Here is a 19939-nt window from a genome sequence, read left to right on the forward strand (position 1 = left end):
ATCTGGGCCGAAAATTAGTTCAGGAGTATCATCCAACACATTAACATCGTCTTTGTTATCAGTAAGTTGAAGGGATTTCTTGATTCGTTGTTTGTAGATGTTGTGTTTGGCCAATTCTGAAAGAGGAATGGCTATGTTCAATTTTCCAATTTCAGCTTTTAAGTCAAAAGGTTTATCAGGTTGGGTTTTAGTATTTTGATTAACAACCTTTTCCTTTTCAATGGAATCCTTGATGCCTTCCTCCTGGTTCTCTTTCTGATCTTGAGGCTTGTCATTTTTACTCACCTCTTGAGGAGTGTTACATGGATGAGGCTGCAAGGGTGATGTAGCCATAGGCTGTTGTTTTGAGGGCAATGGTTCAGTGACTTCTTGAACGGTTACTTCATTTGTAACTGAATCAGTTGTGTCATTTGGCTATGTGACTATGGCTCTTTTGGGCTGCTGGCTATCCTTTGTTTTTTCAAGCTGTGTTACATTTATAGTTCTGCTTCTTAGCTTGTATTGCTTATGAACTTCATATACAACTGTGTCATATCCTTGTTTAAAGTCAAATGACTCACCTGAACTGGTTTGGAATTGCTGAATGTCATCATCCTTATGATCTTCTTGACTCAGAAAAACTTGTTGCTCATCATTAAGGCCCATCAGGTTAATGTGGGTGTCATCTGTTTGCTCATTCGAAGTGGATGCCTCAGTATAGTTTTCCTGGAAAGGAGGTCTTATGTCTGGATCAGAACCGGCCTTGCCAACGTTTGGGTTTTGATTTCTCCTAAAATTGGGATTCCTGATAGGGTTATTTTGTGGTGCTTCCCATGATGAATTTCTCTCAACTGATTCTACTCTATCACCCAATCTCTTCATACCAGTGAGTATTGCATCCAGTTTTTGATCAAAGGCTGAGGGTTCTTCTTTGAAGGTGGTTCTCTTTTCCAATCTTGCCCTGTTTCTTTTGGCAATCAGGTTAGCCTCTACTGTGACAGCAACCTTTTGGGCACCTTCAAGGGTTTCAGGGGCTCTTTCCTTCAACTGATATGCCATATCAGGGTCAAAACCATCAGGAAATTTGTACAAGGCTAAATCGGGAGGAGGTCTTAAATTCTGTGGTATTGCGTTATATACATTGTTGAATCTTGCACAATATTCCAAAACGGTCTCTTGAGGACCTCGTTTGATTGTATCATATTCACCAAGTATGTGCAGGGGATCTTTCTTTTTCTCCCATCTGTTAGTAAAGGCTTGATAAAGCTCATCAGGAGTTGTGATGGTATTTACAGCCAGTGATCTAAACCAAGTTCTTACATCCCCTGTCAGGCTCTGAACAAAGATTCTCATTCTCACACTGTCATCATCTATTTCATAGTTCTCAAAATGGTCTTGCATCCTTTTGGCATGCTGAATTGCTTTGAAAGGGCTAGTGGAGTCAAAATATGAGATCTTGGATTGGTAGTCCTGAGGTAGAGCTGCAGCATTAGCAGGCAACTGTAGGGGTGCATATCTATTAGCCATATTTGCAGGATTTATAGGATTGACAGGGATGACTGGGATAACATAAACGACTGGTACAATAGGGGTAATGGGAACGGTAGAAACTAGAGTGTTGGTCAAGGGAATATGTGCAGTGGATGGAGGTGTGAAAGGAGGGCTTTGAGATGTGGATGGTGAACTGGGGGAATCAGGGGTAGACCGAAATAGAACCTTGATTGGAGTTGGAACAGAGTTTGGGTAAGCTGTCTCCAGACTCAAATCAGCAAGAGTTTCCTGTCCTTGCTGCTTCCTAATGATTTTAGGGATTGTATTAGGATTTTCAAAAACAGTTGGTGGATTGGGGTCAGGATTTGACCTTGTATATCGCGGATTCTTCTTGGGAGCCAGCTTTTGAACTTGTTTTTTGAGTATGTTTTTGGAATATTTTTGTGTCTACAAGGGCCAGACAAGATTTTGGAATGGATGTGTATATCTTTAAACTAGCATGAAGATTGACTGAAGCAGCTTTAAGAAATATCCAGAAATTAGAAAATCCTGAGGAGCTCCCCAGTGGAGTCGCCAATTATGTTAACACCGAGGTTGTTCCCTTTGACTCCCAAGGGAATACGGCCGGGGTAACCACTAACCAATCTTTGGATTACAGTTTCTAGCCCAACTGTAATCAGAGAGGGCTCTATCTTTAAGGTTTGTCTTTGTTTTGTGAAGATTTTATGCTAGTTATGAGTTCAGGGTTTGGTTTTATATTTTGGTTGAGTGATGTCTTTTAGTGATTAAGGTGGAAATCTTTAGACAGTATTAGTCCATTGGGCAATGGAGTCTGTGGCTACAGGTTGTTTGAGAGGTAGGTTGGGATTGCTGAAACTGCAGGGCCATTTGAATATCTCATGAAACAAACTTGAAATTATGAGGATGAAGTGTGTTTAACCAGTGAAAAGCAATTAAGAATTTTCCACTAAGCTGGGGTGTGAGAAAGAGATATATTGTAAAGGAGCAGATTTGAATTCCTAAACAATAGTCACTGTGAAAGATATAGTGTAGAGGTGTAGCAATTAATAATTACACCTTTGTAACCATAACTGAAGAAAACATTTATAATAGCACAGATTGAATTCAGGGTATTCTATGAATAAATCCTGGAATTAGTCTTTTTCTCTGCCATTAACTGTGAAATATAGGACATGGATGAGTTATGACGAAATAATAAAAGAACATAAAGAAAGTTTAAAGGAAACTTATTGAGCCATGAAAACACGCAGGAATCCTGTAGCATTCAGCAGTCACGTTACAACGCCTCAGACAACACAAAATTTGGAAATTCCATCAGCCTTTGTATTAAACTCTGAAAATTTACAGCATAAGAACTCTAGAAGAGAAATCAACAACCCCTGCAAGCTTATGCGAGGGGGAATATATACAATCGGTTACACAAAATATCTGAACCGCTGAGTCACTTAAGAAATAAATATGTTTACCAACTTTACAGAATAGCAGATAAGGAAGTTATTGCTGCTCTTAATACAAAATGAATGCTCTTTAATTCTGTCAGAAGACTTTTTGACCTTTGGAGGCCACTGAGTCGGTTTAGCGTTCTGAATAAATGCTAAATGATGTGTCTTTATGCCCTGTCATCCTGTAGTTTTCTCGGCCCTATCATCTGTAACTGTCAGTGCTGCCGTGGTGGCCGAATCTTTCTGCTGAGTTGGCTCAGTCCATCTTTTTCCAATCATACTGACTGTATCAAATTTTCCTGTACATGATGACTTATGTTTTTGATGAAAAAACTTAATGAGAGCCTCTTGTTCACAGTATCATTTGTATCATTTTGGTCCACCATTCTTGTGTGGGCAATTGATGTCTCAAAATTGCATCCAAGGTCTCATCTGCCTCTGTATATTTGTAGAATTTTGGAGGCACTTCAAACAAATGCTTGATCTCATTCATGATAAAAAATAAATTCTCTACTCTATCATAGAGATTTTGCCCAGATGCTGGCCCTGTTTCTTCTGAAGTACTAGGTCTTTCAGTGATCTGATTTGTAGCAAATGTGTTGACCCTCTTTGCATAGTTCTCATGTGAAAGTAGCCTACCTTCGCTGTTCAGTAAGCCAGGAAGACCTTTGCTTTGTAGTGCTGCAAACTTGTCCATGAACCTGTTTACTTCTGTCTGCATGTCCTGGCTTCTTCTTTCCAGTGTTTGTACCAGGCTTCTTAATGTAAGGACCCTCTTTATCAACAAAATGGTTTCAGTTCTGTTGGGAATTCCCATTGCTGCAAGCTGAGGACCTGTACAGTTGTTGAGCACATTAATCATTCTATTAGCTACCTCAGGCATGTTGCCTAGAGATGCCCTTGATCTCTGGACTTCTCTGTGTGCTTTTCCTATGAGCTCTATTTGCTCATGAATAGTCTCAATATATTGCCACTAATCTGTGATTGATTGGCCAATGTTGGCCCATAAAACTGTCTTAAGCTCAGCCACCACTTTGTCAAGGGTGAGCTCCTTCTCCAGCTCCTTTATCTTCTCCTTAAGGGCCTTTATTTCCCTCCCTTTTTCTGCCACATTCTGCTTTGACTTGTCATATCTTTCATTGAGCTTAGCCAAATTCTCCCTGGCTTCATTTAACTCTGCCATTTGGGCTTCTAGGGCCTGAATTTCGTTCTTCAGCTTCTGCATGTCAAGGCTTGGAGCCTGGTCTGTTGTTGGTGCTGGTGCTGATGTAGATGGTGCTGTCTGAGCTGTCTGTTCTGTAGGAGGAGCAGTAGTTTGAGGGGGTTCCTCAAGATTGATTATCTCTGGAGGGGGTTGAGAAGTTTGGCCTCCTTCCTTCTGTTGTAATGCTGCCTACAACGCAGCCTCTGACTCTCCCAATTTCTCCTATGTCTGGATCAGCTGTTTGTATAATGATACCAGCATAGCTGCTGCATCTTGGTCATGTCTCAGCTGAGCAACCTCTTTTGTTTGTGCGTGAATAGTTGCTAGGATCTTAATCATTTTCCTCAATGCTGCCATGTCCGCATCCCTTAGTTTCAATAGTGCTTGAACAACCTTGATGTCCTTGGGATCATGCCCAAGCTCTATAATGATGTCCTCCAGCGCTTTGATTCAGTTACCCTTTTCCTGGGAGGAAGCTTTTTCCAACTCAAGTTGGGCAGCTTTATTATTTAGGCTATTTTCCAGCCTAAGATTTACCAATGTTTTGTCTGCAAGAGTGGCATACACCATCTCACCCGTTTTCTTGTGCAATTGTATTTGATCCATAGGGTGGATGTCTTTGGCTAGGACCTCATGGTTGGTCCTTATGTAGTCTGCAGCTGACTGGGGCTGCAACATGGTTGGCATGAAATGACTCATTACCATTTTGCCCTCATGTACATCATAGGAAGACATCAATCTTTGCTGGTTTGTAGGAGCCATCTTTAACAAGTGATTGCAGAGCTGTATCTTGATTGGCTCGTTCCTCTTTTTGATATCAATAAATTGTTGTTTGATGCCTACTTCAGCTCCCTTTTGGTGGCTTGAGGAGCTGACTTCTCCTCCAATTGTTCTTTCATGTTCCTGCTGAAAGGAACTTGCAGATGCCTCCATACTTGGTGGGCCCATGCCCAAAGATTGCCCAATAGGCATTTCCTCCTCAGAGAGGGGATTCATTCTGTGCCTTTTCTCCCCATGAGTTGTGGAGGTGGTGAGGGGAGTCTCTCTGTCCCTCTTCCGATTTCTGTCCTCATTTTGTGGAGTTTGGAGGACCGAGGCCTCCACTGTAGTCTCCTGCCTAGGAGGCAGAGTGTCCTGTGCTTGCTGCCCTATGGATATTGGGGCCTCTAATGTTTGTTCTTGCTGTTTTTTCTATTGTACCTCTTGCTGTTGTACTTCCTGCTGTTGTTCTGTAGGAGCTAGCTGTTCTGGCTCCATCTGTTTCTCTTTGCCTTTGCTGGAAGTTTGATGAGTAGTTCTGGCTGCTTGCTGATGTGCTGTGGAAGATGATGCAGCCGCTCCAAGCTGCCTTTGATATGAAGAGGAAACCTGTCCACAAGTTTCCAAGTCAGCCTCTTTCTTAATATTTTTTGCTTCTCTTTGTAGTATTTTCTCTCTAGTCATTGGCTCTTCTAGGGTGCCCTCTTTCCAACTTAGTTGATTGGCATATTTCTCAATATGAGGCAATCTGACATGAGGATAGCCACCCAGTTTATGTTTTACCCTTCTGAGAGAAATGAAATGATTAGGGTCATAAGGTATCCATTTGAAACTAGTTTCAAATCGGAGGGCCTCTAGCATGCCATCTGCTTCCTTCCATCCCTCCTCCCTTATGTTGTAAAGAAAAGGGCCTAGCTGGTTCCTGACCTTTAGCTGCACTTTTTTGTTTTTACTATGGAAATGGATGTGGTCTGCATTTCCAAACTGCCTGAAATATTCCAAGGCAAATAGTCTCATGGGGACATATCTTGGCAGCCTGTAAGGGTCCAGCTCACAGCCATAAACTCTGATTACTGTGTGGTGTTGGTAAAAGTACCAATCACCAATGCTGTAGGACTTAGAAAGATGGAGAATTCTTTGCATTTCATCTGTTAATCTTGGAGGAGGAACACCATATAACAAGGTCAAAGCTGGATGAATGAAGAGGTCTATGAATTCACAGTATGTGTATGGTGAGCAAGAGGTGTGATGAAAAACTGAAGTCCAAAACACAAATGACCTTGGATTTCCCTGGGCATCAAGTTTCTTGAGAGGAATAAGGAAACTGTCAGGTTGATAAAATAAGAACAGATGATATATGTATCTGGTGTATCTAAACACCTTCTCCCTTTCTAGATTCATCAGTTGCTCATGAATCTTGTTTGCAATATATGTAGCATAATCATAGTGCACAGCAGGAGGCTTCCCAGGAGAAAATATGGACAGCATAGCCATAATGGTGTCATCAACATCCTCAGTTCCCTTATAGCCCAAGACATAGCTGATCAAATCTACAAGCATTTTTCCCAAGTCATTGAGGTATGGATTTCCAATAGGAGGTGTCCTCACAGCTTTAGAGCCCGGCTGTACAAATAACTGATTGATTTTGATGATCTGGGCACTGGACAGGTTTCCCCCCTTCTTTAATAAATCTAGCATGGAGAGAGGAGTCAATGGTCTTGCAGAATGAAAGTGCAACATCTCATTTATGGCCTTAGGGGTAATATGAAACAAGACTGAGCCTGTGGGACTGAGAACAGCTCTCTGACATGGATCATAGCATTCACAGCATCTATGGATCAAGTCTGGAAGGGGATTGAATTGAGGGAGGTTGTAAATGGGCAAGTTGGAGTCCCAAATCCCTAAAATATCAGCTCCATTGAGGTGTTGGGCCTTTAACTCATTCAGCAGGTGGATGTTAAATTTGGAATTCATTGAAAATGAGTCTATCATCTGATAATCCTTATCCCCCAGGGCCTTCCATTCTAATTCTCTTTGTGGGGCATTCAGAGGTTGAATATTCAATGCTATTGGTGTTTCCATGGCTAATAAGGCCTCTGATTTGTATGTGAAGTGGTTTGAGTGAACAGAGCAACACAGAGGGGTATCTTTATAATAGAGAGGTGAATTGCAAGGAGCAGAGGGTAAATTGTAACAACAACAATTGAAGTACTGCACAGAGGACTGATAGAACTAATATCAGGACTGATTCAAGTGTCTCCACGGTGAATTATTATAGCTTCGGGGTCTAAGTCCACGAATGCGCAGACAGACTGTGTTTTTAGGTAAATTTAGCTAAATGCAGTTTCTGCAGGGGAGTTTTCGACTTAACAATTGAAAATGGAGGTTAGCCACCGGGATTTGCTGGTAGGTACTATGTTTTTCACTCTTTTAAGCTATATTCGGACAATTTATGGATACAAAACCAGGCGCAGAGGAATGCTTTGGATAAATACCTGGTAAACTGTCGGCAATGGCTACAAGTGCAGGTGGAATGGAAGCGCCGGCTGTCTCTGGGTCGATTTCTGCAGATTGGCAACGAATGAACGTAGTTTGCATGCAGAGCAGAATAGTTCTTGTTTTTGCAAAAAGTGAGAAAAACCGCGTTTTTCGACAAAAATATGGACTTTTGGGATTTTGGCGCTTTTTATGGATGACGTTAGCATGACGTCATCAGGTGGGGTCAAGGTCGGATGACGTCAGCATGACATCATCGAGTGACGTGGCGGCCTGTGAGTGGTCCACGGGGATGATGAGGTGGCAGACAGGTCGGAGCAGTGGCGGACAGGGGCGCTGACGTGGCGGCGATGTGGCATGACGCGAGCACGACGTGGCAGTGATGAGGAGGTGACGTGAGCAGCAGAAAACCATAAGCGGTAAGTGGATTTTCTCTGACCGCCTTAGATACGGTCACGGTTTTGTCAGAAGGCGACCCGAGAAATTGTGGGGGCGACGCATGGCAGAGGCCTGACGTCACCCTCTGACAGTTTCTCGGGTGCTACCTTCCGGACGTCGGGCCCGACCCGATATGCATGTGGGCCGTCCGATGAAAAGACCCGGATCCGACGGTCGATGGATCGCTAAAGTGCCAGGACAATACGGAAGGGGGCCGGGAATAAAATAATATTTGTCTTTGAAATGTGTGTCCGGCGGGACTTAGGACTTCGGCGGATAATATAGGTTTTCAATGTATTTTTTATAAAAACGCGCATTTGTGCCAAACTTTGGATAAAGCCGAAAAGTGGGTTTTGATTTATTTTTGCAAATGAAGCGGGTTAGGGCTGGAAATGGGGTTTTTTACAAGGTTCTTTTGCAAATGAAGGGGCAAATGGTTTAAATGATTTCTGAAGGGAAAAGAGGGGTAATGCTTAGGCTGTTAAATTGACCAGAGGTCAATTTAATCCCTGACTTTGGACATATGGCTATAATGCCAAGGGGAAGGGAATATTTATAGAATGCTTGGGGTTTATACACCATAGTGTTTATAATAGTAGGGGAAAAGGGGAACATAGGGGATTTAGATAATAAGAAGTTAGGGGTTAATATGAGTGGAAAAGGTGAATGGGGAGTGATAACACTAAGTTGATATGAAAACAACTTAGGGAGTAGATCAAAATGAAAAGAATTTTACACAAGAAATGTGGCTTTTAAAGGAACAAGAACCACCATAAGACCTTGAATTCTTCCATGAACACAACTGGTGAAGGGATGTTAGTAATGAATAGTAAAGGAGGGAAATAGGAAGTTAGACATGCTCCTTTGTTTTGCTGCAAAGTGATGGGGAAGAGGAGCTTCCCCTTATCCATTGATGCTTCCTTTATGTTAGACTAGCAAAATTCAGTTGAAAGGAATGACATTTCTGCAACCCCATCTGCCTACCCATCTACTTGCCTAGCATTTTTTGTTTCTTCAGGGAGGGTGCACTTAGACTTACAGACCCTTATGTGCCTTTTCTTTTCTTTTGGCTTTTTCTTTCGATTTTCTATATAGAACTACCCTTATTGCTTCCAAGGTCCCAGATTAAGCAGGTGGGAACCTTAATTCTCTATCTAACTACTGGTCTGCCAAGATTAAACAGTTTGGACAGACTTCTTTCTCTATTCTACAACAGAAAATTGAAACATGGCATGATCCAGATTAGGCTGTTGGACCATCCATCCAAAATTGAGTCAACATCAAGCTTATGTACATACATTGTCTTCTCATGGAAATATGGGATCTTGGAATCACCAAAGCAGAGCATATTTGGAACTTTCATTTGCCAATCATGAAATATGAAACCTATTGGTATAGGTAGCTAACACCTTCACAACCTTACTATCACGGAGTAGTTTCATGCAGGTCTTTAAGAACATGTGAATCATGGATGGGTCCATTTCTTCAACTGGTTTCTCCTGACTTCCTGAGGTAGAGGCCTCAATTAAGCTTTTCTTTGCTTCCATAAATGTTTCTTTTGCGTGCTCCAGATCAAACTCGGTGTCCTTTTTTGGTGCTTTGCGGACCCACTCACCTTCTACAGGCTGCTTCCCTTTATCCTTGCTAGTCATCGTTCCACTTTACAGCATAATGTTTACCTTAGGGTCTTCCTCGCAAGGTTCAACCCTCATCATCTGGAGGTTTTGCGTCGACTGCGGAGGCTGCGCCCCTTTTCGCGAATCTTAGCCAACAATATAGGGAAATCCTCAGTCGCATGGTCAAACTGAGTACAATAGCGGCATGATAGTCATGTCAGATTTGGGCAATCTCTCGCATAGTGTCCTGGTCCTCCACAATTGTAACAAATAAGCTATCCTCGGCCTCTACCAGGCCCCCCTCCACCTCGGCCTCGGCCACACCCCTGATACTCACCTCGTGCTCCCCCAGCGCCTTGGTCCGGAGGTCGCGTTTCTGCCTGCACCCTGTATGCAGGTGTCCTGTCCATCATTAATTCGTAACTATGACAATTGCACTCATCATGACCTACTGATTGACAAAAATTGCAGAAGAGTTGTTGTGGTGTCTGTATGAATTTCTATAGCAAATGGCAATTGTTGGTCACATGTTTCCCAACTACCTGAAATATTACACACCATAGCATGGGCCCTGTGCTTGGCCCTGCCACAACCTCTGGACTTAGAGGCATTGGTCCCCCTACTGCAACATAGTTCGCAAAGACTGGACAATGATCCTTGTCATGCCCCTAACCTTTACATTTCAGGCACCAGACTTCTTCGTGCACCTCCGACTGAGCTATTCTGTCTTTCTTTAGACTTTGAATTTTGAGGCAAAGGTTCTGCAACTATGTGTGAATCTACTGAACCCCTAGATTAACATCCTGCATTGGTGTCTCATGCAGTCTCATCACGATTTCTAGAGCTTCTTCTTGTGTCCCAATCTTCTTATGTGATAGTGCAAACCTTAGGTGGGGTAGGAGTGAGGCCAAGAACCATTTGCGGTGCTGCCCATCAGTTATGTTCATGCTGGCTTCACGGATCGTATAATTCAATCTTTGATCCAAATCCCAGGTGTCTCCCCAGGATTCATCATGATCTCCTTGAATCCAACAATGGATTGCGCTTGAGACTTAGGTCTACTGAATTCCCTAGTAATGTAGTAATGGTCACTCTAGGGATGGAATATTGAAATTATTAAAAAATGAATAAATATCTTGTAAGTCAACAACATATAAATCTATCACAATAGATACAAAACATAGCTAAAATGAATCAATATAATTATCTATCCATTTATTCATAAAAAATCATCCATAATTTAGTCATCCATAAAAAATAACCATGAAATCAACAAAAATTACATGACTTATTTACAACTATAAGATAAAATGATAATTGTGAGGGTATCCTTGGATGGGGTGCTAGGGATGCAATGACACATAATTTAGGGGTAGTTCATGCCTCTGTGTCTCAAAGAATTCCACCTAACATGTAGCCCGAGGATATATTTCACATATCCACTACATATTAGACATATGTATTTAGTTTTTGATCATGTGGTAGGTATATAGTTATTCTAATGAGCATTTTCTAGGTGTGATGGAGGATCACACATTCAGGGGAAGCATTTGTGCTTCCAAAGGGACTTGTAGAGTGTTGGAATTTTTTCATTATGGAGGAACTTGTTGTGCATTTATTTGACATTGATTTGATGCAGGGAAGAATTTTATTGCTGCTACCACATATTACAAGATGGTGTGCTTGCATGACATAGTTGGTACAGTGATAGTGCTCATGTATGACTATTAATTCTGATAAAACTAAACTCATGATAATAAAATTCAAAAATATAAACTATGATACTTTCATTTATGACAATAAATCCTTGAATGAAGTTCCTTCATACAAATATCTTGGAATTGATATCCATCATAAGCTCAATTTGAATTATGACATTGCAAAAAGGATAAATAGAGGTTGGAAAGCTTACTATGGGCTTGCAAAATATTGTAGGTTAGAAAGTATTTTGATTTGGGATAAAAATGGCTCCTCTTTGAGACTCTCATCACTCTTGTTATTCTATATAGATGTGACATTTGTTAATTTTCTAGTGTTATGTGTTTAGCAAAATCACTTATTCCAATTATTCTTCAATTAGAAATTACTTTTCAAATGAATACAATCTTCCAATGACAGTAAAAAATTGTATATAGAACAATAATTTAAATGCAATAGAAGAAAACCAAGAACAAAAACAAGAGAGACACAATATTTGGTAAAAAACCAAGGAAAACCCCACAAAGGGGAAAACCCTTTCAAAATTCTTATTTTATTAGATTGTCATTAAATTTTCAACAGAGATACAATGTTTCAATTCATTAATAAAGAGTCAAAGTCAAATATTTGACATATCCAACAATCAACTAACCAATATCCATGAGATGATCCCAAAAGTCAAACTTGGTCAGCAAGTCAAATCTACAATTCTGGTCAAAGTCAACATCAATAACAACAACCTTGATTAGTCAATGGTTAATGGTAAAAATGCCTCCAAAATATTTGGTCAAAGCAACATCAAATACGACCTTCAAAAATTTGTTAACCTTGGTCAAAACAGTACAAATTCTTCCCTCACAAATTTGGTCAAAGTCAACCTTTGACCTGTGGAAACCGTGGCTACATGTATGCATTCAACATTGGTCAAACAACCCAGAAAGTTTGGTTAAACTGTCTTTGACGTCGGCCTTCCAAAATCAAAATTTTCCAAATCAAACCAATTCAAAACATCAAGTGAAAGTTGGTCAATGATTGGTCAAATTGTCCCAATTAGAAAGTCAACGTAGAAAAAAAAATTCCTTCCTTCCCTTTGCACATGTGAACTCAAACCTCCAATTGCAGACCTATATGGACCAATCAAGAGAAGAGAGAGAAGATATGATGTGTGATGATGATGCTCCAAAGTGATGTGACAAGGGGTCTACTTATATGAGTCTTAGGAGGTCAAATTAGCTTGCCCAGACCAACATGTACTTTGGTGGAAATGTGGGTTTCACCTTAAAATTATTATTTTCCTTGACCAAATTAAATTCTTCTTAGGGTTAGGAGGTATATTTCTTAATGAGGAAGGCTTTCCAATAGGAGGTAATTTGTTTGGGTCCCACCCTAACCCCCTTATTTATGTCATGGGATCACGCCATAGTCAAAAGTCAATAAAGCCCATATTAATATTTGTAAGTGGTTAACCCGCAATTAATGACGGGACCACAGTTAGTTGCAAATGGGCCGTAGTATTAGATAGATGGTATTAATAAAACCCACGGTATTGGCCCGTGGTATTGCATGTATGAGTCATATATAAAGGATAGAGACTCCCTGCGAGGAGCATTGTGTCTTATTTTTGTAGTCGAGCTCTGCTCTATTGGAGGTTGCCCCCTCGAAGAGGAAAGTGAACATTACTCTCTGAATAATAAAATCATTGCTATTCTATGTTCTGGGTATCTTTTCTTCGCATATTCTGTATTTGGGTATCATTTTGCAGGTTAAGAGCATAACAAGTGGTATCAGAGCACTTTCCAGGGCCGGTGGGATCTCCAATTCTTAGCAAAAAAAAATTTCGGCTAGAGACGTGTTCCAGCGTCTTTAAACCACGGGATCTGTCGTTGAGCGCATAAACCTGCGGATTTGGGGAGGCATGCACGTAGGAAATACAAGAGGTGGTCACGTCTATTGGACTCCCTTGTAACCCCTGTGGGTACCCCTTCGAGTAGTAGCGCATTAGACCGAACCGCGCACGGACTGTCTTCCATGTACCCTCTGGGTATATCGGAAGCCCCCTAGGCTCCCTTGAAACCTCGCCATAGATAAACCGTCGGTCGTCTTGTGGCTACAGTACACTGAGAACAACACTCGGAGAGATTACTCGCCCATACGATAGGGAAGTCGGGTTGTACGGCTAAGGGTATGGTCGATCCTCCTTAGTTAGAGCCCTGAAACATTGGGCCGAGTACTACTGCCAGACCCTTATGTATATTGTGATCTGTAGCTCCTGACACTCCTGACGACCATAGTTTCCTTTTCTATCGGGGGATCACACATCATCTATTCCCGATCCGCGTGTGCAAAGAGGTGCAGCAGCAGCAGACATCAGTCCCACAGATCCATCAGATCCACCGCAACAGTTGTTCCGCCATTCAGATCTCTCAGATCCACCAGATCGGAGTTGTTGTGAAGGGTTCCTATACCGGGGTATACTTTTTGTAGGACTTTTGGCAGCATTGACATTTTGAGGATTTGGCGACTGCAGTATTGATCAAGAAGGAGTAAAACTCCGTTAGGAGTTTTCAAAAAAAAAAAATTCTGAGATCTTCCAGGGCGCTTATTGGTGATCTAGCCCATCAGAATCAAGACGACGAGCTGAGCAAGGTGTTACCATTCAATTTATTAGTAAAATTTTTTAGGCGGTCCCAATTTTTCATCAAGTTGGTGTATGGTAGAAACTAGAGCTCAAGCGATGGCCAATGAAAGGATGGACAAACTGGAAGACGCTGTGAACTCCATCCAAACTGAGATTCGCGGAATAAGTCTCCAGATACAACAATTCCTCCCGAATGGCAAGGAGCAAGCCCACGAGGAGGCGTATAATGGCCATGAATACAATGAGGGTGAGTCTAGCCACTCTCCTCACGTCTGGCACACCCATCCACCACCCAGTCACCGACCTCCCAAGTTGGATGTGCATAAATTTGACGGTTCTCACCCGTCCGCGTGGCTAGCACAAATGGAGCAGTATTTCAACTTGAATCATATCCCCGATGATGTGACTAAGCTTATGTTGGGGAGCATGTACTTGGACAATGAACGGTGGCAATGGTGGGAATGGCATCAGCGTTGCAATGGACCTTTTAGGACTTGGGCCCAATTTACCAAAGCTCTTAGAGATCGCTTTGAACAGGAAAACTCTTTTTTGGGTCGTCTCACTAAGCTCCGACAGACTGGTACAATGGATGAATATATTACCGCTTTTGAAGCCTTAGCCTTCCGCACCAGGGGTGTCACAGATGAGTTCTACATGGAATGTTTTATCAGTGGTCTTAAAGAAGCCATCAAAGCTCAAGTTCTACTTCACCACCCTCCCACGTGGACGGAGGCTTGCCAGGTAGCTCGTAAGGTGGAATGTGCATTAGCAGCCCAATAGAGTCGCCCAAATTTCCCCGCTAAAGGTCGTCCCCCACAGGCTCACAACACGACTCAAACAATTAAGGTCCAAAAGGTGTCACCTGCGGAAATGGCCGAAAGAAGGAAGCAAGGACTATGTTACTACTGTGATGAAAAATACTCCCCAGGTCATAAATGCAAGGAGCCCAAATTTTTTCAAATAGACGCCATTGACTACAGCTCAATAGAGGAAGATCCACCACTTGAGGAACATGAGGCGCTAGAAGAAGACAACCCAACGGAGAATGTCTCTGACGAACCAGTTATTTCGCTGCATGTGTTGGCAGGGATTTCTTCCCCTCAAACTCTCAAAATCAAGGGTTTTCTTAAACATCGCCCAGTAGTAGTCTTGATTGATAGTGGAAGTACCCATAATTTCATCCATCAAAAAATCGCAGAAGCAGCGCATTGTTTTGTACGAGCAGTCTCTAACTTCCAAATCCAAATTGCGGATGGGGGCACAATGAAATGTGAAGGCCGCTGTGAAAATGTCAAACTTCAAATGGGGGATTATCAGTTGAAAACACACATGTTTTCCATACACATGGGGGGTTGCGACATTGTCCTCGGCGCTGAATGGCTCCGCACTCTTGGGCCAATCACAATGGATTTCCAGGAGTTATATATGAGTTTTAAGCAGAAAAACTCCACACATACCGTCCGTGGACTCCAGGCGGGAGCCCCCTCTATCATTAGCTCGCATAGGATGGAAAAATTGTTAAAAAAGGGCCATCATGGAGTAGTAGCTCAATTTAATGCCATCCAGGTAGTCGAAACCATGTCTATGCCAATTCATCATGAGATGCAACAGATTTTAAATAATCATCGGAAGGTCTTTGACAAGCCTCATGAGCTTCCACCCTCGCAAGGGGAACATGATCATAGCATCACCTTGGTTCCAGGGGCACAACCCCCAAATGTGCGGCCATACAGATATCCGTTCACCCAAAAGAATGAAATAGAAAAAATCATCAAGGAACTGTTGGAAGCAGGTGTCATTCGTCCCAGCATTAGTCCTTATTCATCCCCAGTGGTCATGGTGCTCAAGAAAGATGGGGAGTGGCGGATGTGTCCCGACTTCAGGGCCCTCAATAAGTTGACAGTCAAAGATAAATTTCCCATCCCGGTGGTTGACGATTTGTTGGACGAACTCAATGGGGCTCAATTCTTCACTAAGTTGGATCTTCGCTCAGGCTACCACCAAATTCGCATGAAGGAAGTCGACATTCCCAAGACGGCTTTCAGAACTCATGAAGGCCATTATGAGTTCCTGGTCATGCCATTTGGTCTTTGTAATGCCCCCTCTACTTTTCAGAGCCTTATGAATCACATTCTCAAACCATATCTCAGAAAATTTGTCCTTGTCTTCTTCGATGACATCCTCATCTATAGTGGCACTTGGGCTGCACATCTTCAGCATGTAGATCTACTCTTGCAACTGCTCTGCAAGCATAAATTATTTGTCAAGATGTCCAAGTGTTCATTTGGCATGCAAGAAGTTGAGTATTTGGCCCACATTATGGGGCGTGAAGGTGTCAAGGTGGACCCCAAAAAGATCCAAGCAATGCAAGAATGGCCTCAACCTAAGACCTTGAAGAGCTTGAGAGGATTTTTGGGTCTCACAGGCTATTATCGTAAATTTGTCCGCAACTATGGCCGCATAGCGAAGCCCCTCACTCAACTCCTAAAGAAAAATTCCTTCTTCTGGAACGAGGAAGCACAACAGGCATTTACCGCTCTAAAAAACGCCATGTGTTCCACTCCAGTCTTAGCACTACCTGACTTCACCAAATCCTTTGTCATTGAATGTGATGCTTTGGGTACAGGTATTGGGGCGGTCTTAATGCAGGAAGGGCGACCGTTGGCCTTCACAAGCCAACAACTTAGTGGGAGGAATCTGGGTCAATCTACCTACGAGAAGGAAATGATGGCCATCTTACATGCAGTCGAGACCTGTCGACCTTACTTATTGGGGCGACGTTTCCAAATCCGCACAGATCATCACAGTCTTAAATATTTTTTGGAGCAACGCCTATCCTCCCCACAACAAAATAAATGGTTAGCCAAAATGCTAGGATATGATTATGAGATCATTTACAAGAAAGGGAAAGACAATAGTGTAGCAGATGCATTATCTCACCAATTTGAGGAGGAAAGTACTCTGCTAGCAATTTCCCTCCCCATTCCAGACTGGATTGAAGAGGCTCGCAGGGAATGGTTTTCACACCCCGAGCTCTCCCAACTCATTTCTCAATTGCAGGTAGATCCTAATTCCACCAAGGGCTACTCGTGGCAGAATGATATTCTTCGCTACAGGGACAGAGTCATAATATCACCAACATCCACCCTCAAAAGTCGCATTTTGGCAGAATTGCACTCATCTCCCATTGCAGGACATTCGGGCTTTCAGAAGATGTATGCTCGCACCAGAAGATCATTTTTTTGGACAGGCATGAAAAAGGATATCCTTACCTTCATAGCAGAATGTGATGTCTGTCAACGCCACAAAGGGGAAACCGTCAACACACCAGGCACATTACAACCATTGCCCATTCCGACATCAATTTGGACGGAGGTTTCTATGGATTTCATTACAGGTCTTCCAAAGTCAGGGAACAAGTCAGTCATCATGGTGGTTGTGGACCGACTGTCGAAGTATGCTCATTTCTGCGCCCTACCCCACCCATTTACACCAACTTTGGTTGCTCAATATTTCATGGATCAGATCTTCAAATTGCATGGCATGCCCACTTCTATTGTGTTTGACCGCGACCCAATCTTCACCAGCAATTTTTGGCAGGAACTCTTCAGAATACAAGGCACTCAACTCAAACTCAGTACTTCATATCATCTGCAAACAGATGGTCAAACCGAAGCCGTTAACAAATGTCTAGAAACCTACCTTAGGTGTTTCACTTTAGAAAAGAAACACCTTTGGGTACAGTGGTTACCTCTGGCTGAATGGTGGTATAACACCAACTATCATGCCACCACCAAAATGACTCCCTATGAAGCAGTATATGGTCAACTTCCGCCTTCCCCTACTTCTTATCTCAAGGGGTGCTCCAAAGTACAAGCAGTGGATCAACTCCTACAACACCGCGCAACCATGCTCGCTCATCTTAGAGAGAATCTTCATCAAGCTCAGAACCGCATGAAGCAACAAGTCGACCAGCATCGCTCAGAGCGCCAATTTCAAGAAGGGGATTAGGTCTTTTTGAGGTTGCAACCATATAAGCAAACATCACTCAAAGATAAGGGTTGTCAAAAGCTCTCTCCAAAATTATACGGACCATACCAAGTACTTCAGCGCATTGGAGAAGTGGCTTACAAGTTGGCTTTGCCACCTACGGCAAAAATCCATCCAGTTTTCCATGTATCGTGCCTCAAGAAAGTGATTGGGAACAATTGCCGAGTTCAAACCAGTCTACCTGAATTGGACGAAGAAGGGTCAATCTGGCTTCAACCCGAACAGGTTCTAGACACACGAGACAAGCACCTGCGCGGCCGCATGATTAAGGAAGTCCTCGTCAAATGGAAAGACACCTCTCCGGAAGATGCAACGTGGGAACCAACCACTATTCTTCAACAGTTTCCGCAGCTTCAGCCTTGAGGACAAGGCTAGTCTTAAGGGGGAGGGCATGTTAGAGTCCCACCCTAACCCCCTTATTTATGTCATGGGATCACGTCATAGTCAAAAGTCAATAAAGCCCATATTAATATTTGTAAGTGGTTAACCCACAATTAATGACGGGACCACAGTTAGTTGCAAATGGGCCGTAGTATTAGATAGATGGTATTAATAAAACCCACGGTATTGGCCCGTAGTATTACATGTATGAGTCATATATAAAGGATAGAGACTCCCTGCGAGGAGCATTGTGTCTTAGTTTTGTAGTTGAGCTCTGCTCTATTGGAGGTTGCCCCCTCGAAGAGGCAAGTGAACATTACTCTCTGAATAATAAAATCATTGCTATTCTGTGTTCTGGGTATCTTTTCTTTGCATATTCTGTATTTGGGTATCATTTTGCAGGTTAAAAGCATAACATAATTTGTCCTTGAGCTTCCAAATTAACACTCCCTCTCAGCTAGGGAGAAATTTATGACTACATCATAAATCTCATCTCAAAAATCTCGCCATCATCATGATTGAACCAAGTTGTATCTCATCTATGCTAATCTCTGCTCATATTTTGAAGACTCTCAAATATAAAGAAGAAGAATCATCATAAGGTAGCTCAATCTACCACCCTATACTCAAGAACAATATGTAGTATACCACTTACTGTGAGGGCTAAGGATCACAATCTATCCTATTTTTCGCTGATTTTCCTAACTTGGCCCTCAAGATTTAGTGGTAGAACACATTCATCCCATTACATGAGTAGGATACCACTTATCATAAATGGTAGGGATCACAGTCTATCTCAAGTCTCCTCACCCATTGGCTAGATTGGTGGCAATTCGAACAAGCCCAACTTGTAGGGAGACTTCCAACTGGAGTGAACTCTATCATGTATAATGAGTGACATTGGGCAATATACAAATTTCCATGGAAGGAATGGGTCACTGTCTATCATATTGTTTGAAAATATGCATGATACGACTTACCATGGAAGGTGAGGATCACAAACTATCCTATTGTCCAAAGTTCCCTCAACCCTAGGAGCTCTCCAGTTCAACTCCTTTCCCTATGAGATCAAACAAGGGGGAAGAGCATAGATTAGTGTCCTTAATTAGCTGAGACCCTTACCTTGGAGGGTAAAATCCATAAATCCAAGATACTCTTTGAAGACCAAGAACTTCCCTTTCGACAAAACCTTGGTGAGTATGTCTTTTATCTGCTTGTCAGTCGAAATATGATGGAGTATTTCGAATCCTCTCTACACCATGTCTCAAATATAGTGATACATGATATCAACATGCTTGGATTTTTCATGAAACACGGGATTCTGTGCCAATCAGATCCCACTCTTGTTGTCGCAATATATCATTGTTGTATCCAGAACTTGCTCAAACAACTCTCTAAAGACCTTCCTCAACCATACTGCCTCACAACTAGCCATGCTAGAATCAATACACTCTGCCTCGAACGTGCTTAAAGATACAAACTTTTGCTTCAATCTCATCCAAGATATCATAGAAGAACCTAAACTCAACACACTGATGTGCTCTTCGTGTCAATAACATTTCCAATGTAGTCAACATTAGTGTACCCATGAAGTCTCACATCTCTGGTAGTATATCTTAGACCAAGATTAATCATCCCATGAAAATAACTCATCACATGCTTGGCAGAATCCTAGTGTGCATGAAGAGGCTCAGTCATCAATTGACTCAAAGTGTTAACTGCAAAA

The sequence above is a fragment of the Pinus tabuliformis genome, chromosome 8 (assembly GCF_031772625.1).
Source record: "Pinus tabuliformis cultivar Carrire ecotype Pingquan chromosome 8, CPIR1, whole genome shotgun sequence".
Lineage (NCBI taxonomy): Eukaryota > Viridiplantae > Streptophyta > Pinopsida > Pinales > Pinaceae > Pinus > Pinus tabuliformis.